The 4,742-nt window shown below is 43.8% G+C and overlaps 1 pseudogene; it reads left to right on the forward strand.

Annotated features, from left to right (window-relative positions):
- The first annotated feature begins 901 nt into the window (after nt 1-901).
- LOC126093476 (5S ribosomal RNA) lies at nt 902-1,018 on the forward strand (annotated as a pseudogene).
- Nucleotides 1,019-4,742: the final 3,724 nt, after the last annotated feature.

Here is a 4,742-nt window from a genome sequence, read left to right on the forward strand (position 1 = left end):
TGGAAAGTGCTGTGATTCTTGGCCTCGTTCGTCTTCGGGTCTTCCCCTGGTGAAGAACTTCAGGTCTTTCCTTGTGGTAGAGACTCGTGGTCCATATGTTGTGGTGGACTAAGAAACAGTGACAGTTTCCAACTGTATCGACAGTGAAACTGTACATCATGTAGGACACATCGTGTGTCATTAAAGTGAACTTATTCGTTCTCAGTTGGCCATCTGAACTTAAACATTTCCAGTATGCACCGCCGCGCCTGTGAGTCAAATTGGTTAGGACAGACCATCGAACAGGTGCTCACAGTGAAATCTGCCAGGATTTCAGGGCACTGATAAGGACGTTTCCCACGTTCTGATGATCAAAACGCCAGACCGCGTAGTTTGCAAATTTTCGTGGACGCGTCAGAACACTGCAGTTGACGCAGCACGCCGCTCCTCGTCCACAGCGCGCCGTTTTCTGCTGCCACCCGAATCAACGCGAAAGGGAAAAATACTGCCGCACTGGCGAAGAGTTGTTAAATGATATTCGCAGCTATCTGTTCTCAGGTGAACCATAGCTTGTGGTATACTTGATCGTAGATGATTCCATTTGAATTGAGTTGGGCTTCCAGTGTATTCATGTAAACAACGTCAAACTGCGTTGAAAAAACGATTAATTCAGGGGAGAATTTGTATAGCTTCCACCACAATGTATGCTTTGACAATCCTTTTCTGATCTGTGTTTATCATTTTTATCTAAAATTTGTCAGGTAGCTGTTGTTACAAAAAGATTAATAAAACTTGTCATTATTTTGTAAACTTAAATACGCCCCAGTTCTCATTCATACCGCCTCAAATATTCACTGTTTTTATTTTATTGTGGTGGTACTTGGTTACAACAGCAATTTAAGATTCAGCCTTATTACATTAACGCAACGGCCTTGCCGCAGTGGATACACCGGTTCCCGTGAGATCACCGAAGTTAAGCGCTGTTGGGCGTGGTCGGCACTTGGATGGGTGACCATCCAGCCGCCATGTGCTGTTGCCATTTTTCAGGGTGCACTCAGCCTCGTGATGCCAATTGAGCAGCTACTCGACCGAATAGTAGCGGCTCCGGTCAAAGAAAACCATCATAACGACCGGGAGAGCGGTGTGCTGACCACACGTCCCTCCTATCCGCATCCTCAACTGAGGATGATACGGCGGTCGGATGGTCCCGATGGGCCACTTGTGGCCTGAAGACGGAGTGCTTATTACATTAATTAATTTGAGTTCTGAAAGTGACCACAGTTGTAGGCAATAAAAGTGGCAAGAGTAAACTCGCCAATTCATATACAAAAATTAAGGGTGTAACTTACGATTTGAAGGTTATTGACAATATAAAACTTTTCTTTATGTAAAAATAATAAATTTTAGCATCACTCAGACATACATTTATGATTAAAGCAAGCGACGGTTTGCAAGTAAAATCGAAAAACAAAGCAGCTGATTTCTTGAGGCTATAAGTGCAAAACGATATTTGTCTGAGCTGTCAAAAACAATTCAGGTCTCATCGTGCAAACCTGTAAGCAAAAATAAGTTTCCGACGTTCGGTTTTCGTCTTTCGGAAGATGCGCTGCGTGGAAACGTAGCATATGATAGCGCAGATAGGCGTTGTCGGTATTAGGAATTTAGCTGTGATGCTGAAACGTGCTGGACTGGTGGATCGCCGCAGAAAGGCACACGACTGAGGTCTTCGGTGTGGCAAGAGTCCGGCGGGCAGCGGCGAGACAACGGCGTCGCGTGAGCGCCAGCAACGGACGGAAGAGCCGGGACGCTCCGCAGATAAACAGGTTGCCGTGACACTGCACTGCGCACACGCCTGCAATTAGGCCGTCAGTCTTTGATGGCGACTTGTGGCGTGGCACGCGAATTTCCAGAAGCCATCGTCACCCGCTCGGGATTAAGTATTCCTGTGTTATGAATAATCGATGAGGACAAACGACCTAGCTCGTTACACCGAACACACTATTACATAAATCGCTTTGCTACCGCCGCAGGGCACATACAGTTTTCATACAACTTCATATGCATCACCCAGTATGTAGAATGAGGCAAGCTTCAGTAATTCAACGATGTTACGCTTCCTGTCGCATTAACTTCAACATAATCGACCTACGTTTGAGGTTTATGTGTGTATGGTGAGGGGGAGTGGGGATGGTTTAATTTGTACGATAATAAGACTCGATTAATTTTACACATTTTCAGATTTATAACTTAGTTTTCGACAATATAAAAAAAAGTTCAAATTTGTGTGAAATCTTATGGGACTTAATTGCTAAGGTCATCAGTCCCTAAGCTTGCACACTACTTACCCTAAATTATCCTAAGGACAAACACACACACCCGTGCCCGAGGGAGGACTCGAACCTCCGCCGGGACCAGCCGCACAGTCCATGACTGCAGCGCCCTAGACCGCTCGGCTAATTTCGCGCGGCTTCGACAATATAAAGCACGCTCGAATGGTTAAGCACCCTCGAATGGTTATATTAAGTTTTTGTACGTAACATTAACAGGGGTACAGTACGAAGGCTAAATATGAATTGCAATGTGAAACAATTTTCATCCCAACCAATGACCGTCAGCTCTCTTATTACAACAGGCAATACAGCTTCCACAAGAAAAAAGTACCATAGGATTCCTTCCTCTGGAAATATTTCTGAGAGAATAGGCAAGTGCCTGGTTTCAAGAAACGCAACCCCTGGTTATTATATTCCTAGGAACAACGGTCAAAAATTTAGACACAAGAAAAGTATGCGCGTGGAAGGTTTACGTTATCGGTCCTCTACCGCATCTCTTGTCAGCAATGTGACGCCAAATATATAGGTCAGAGGTTTTTCATTTCGGTTTAAAGAGCGAATTCAGCATCAGCACTATGTGCACATTTACGCGACACAGGACATGAGATCACGGACGTACATGAGAGTATGCAAATCACATATTTCGAGAATAAGGGCGACAACCTTAATATTTTAGGAGAGATAGCGATTTTCCGAGCCTTACAAAAATTTCCTGAGTTCACCTTAAACACCCACACAGAACTGAGACATAGGAACAATTTTTGCAATTTTGACTATCTAACCACATACCCCGTTATTCTTATTTTTTGACAGCGTATTTTGCTGCACGTGAAAACCTTCGCTGTTTGTAAAGTTTCCATTGGTTTTCAAATTGTGTGGAATGATATCCATTACCGATACTAGTGGTCTCCGTCGCAGGGGGTTTTTCGTATAAGCTTTCTATCCACGCATAGTCCATGTTTCATATCACTTGTTGATTTCAACTATAATTTATTTTTATGTACAGCACCGCCCCCTCTTCCACGCTTCGCCGTCCGATGCACTAGCTCCATATTCTGTAGCACCATTTCTCTAGATATTCGGATACTACGGTCAATGCAGTCTTCCTCATGGCCGCTTGCATAGGGCTCTAGTTAGTTCAATGATCGTTACTGCCGTGCCCGGAATAATATGATATGTTTCTCTTGGTTCTTATACAAGTATTTTAGCACACTTTGCAGGGGCGAATTTTACTCTCTCCGCACCAAATACTTATTTTATTTTTTTTGTTTTAGGGAAACACACTTGTCATCAATTTGACAAACTCTGCTAGCGGGCCGGCCGTTGTGGCCGAGCTGTCGCAGGTTCGAATCCTGCCTCGGGCATGGATGTGTGTGATGTCCTTAGGTTACTTAGGTTTAAGTAGTTATAAGTTCTAGGGGACTGATGACCGCAGATGTTAAGTCCCATAGTGCTCAGAGCCATTTGAACAATTTTTTTCTTCTAGCCGGTTTTAATTTATCAGTGACGTGACGGACGGAGAGAAGCTTCAGGACGGCGTAAAATAATGTTGTGGACACAATTTATGCAAGTACCTGATGTACAGGACTATACTACTCCATACTACAATGTTTAGTAATCCAGTGTAAAAGGAAAATTGCAAAATATCTCCTATCTAATCTCTGTTAAGGTCACATTAGGATTCGCCTAAATTGGTTTGCAACCGATTGTAGTTTTAATAAAAATTTTCTACAGCCAGAGCAGTGTCTTTCGCCTTATTATAAAAATTCGGACATTTGGCAGCGGTTGTTCGTAATTCAAAATAATGTACATCAACATCGATACCGCGCAATCCAGATTACGATGCGTGGTGGAGGGTATCCGGAACCACCATAAGTCATTTCCTCCGCTGTCCCACTAACAAATAGAACGAGGCAAAAACGACTGTCTATATGCCTCCGTATGAGCCTTAATTTCTATATTTTGTATTCTTGGCCCTTACGCGCGATGTATGTTGAAAGCAACAGAATCGTTCTGCAGTCAGCTTTAAATGCCGGTTCTCTAAATTTTCTCGTAGTTTCCTCGAAAATAATGTCGCCTTCCCTCCATGGATTCCCATTTGAGTTCCCAAAGTATCTCCGTAACACGTGCATGTTGTTCAAACCTGCCATTAACAAATCTAACAGCCTGCCTCTGAACTGCTTCGATGTCTTCCTTTAATCCGACCTGGTGCAGGTCACAAGCACTCGGGCAGAACTCAAGAGTAGGTCGCACCTTCATCCTACATGCGGTCCTTTACAGGTGAACCATACTTTCCTAAAAGTCTCCCAATGTCTCCCAATAAAACGAAGCCGAACATTCGCCTTCCCTACCATTATCCTCACACACTCCTTCATTTCATATCGCTTTGCAACGTTGCGCTGAGATATTTAAACGACGAGGCTGAGTCAAGTA

Source organism: Schistocerca cancellata, chromosome 7 (assembly GCF_023864275.1).
Source record: "Schistocerca cancellata isolate TAMUIC-IGC-003103 chromosome 7, iqSchCanc2.1, whole genome shotgun sequence".
In the NCBI taxonomy this organism is placed as follows: Eukaryota; Metazoa; Arthropoda; class Insecta; order Orthoptera; family Acrididae; genus Schistocerca; species Schistocerca cancellata.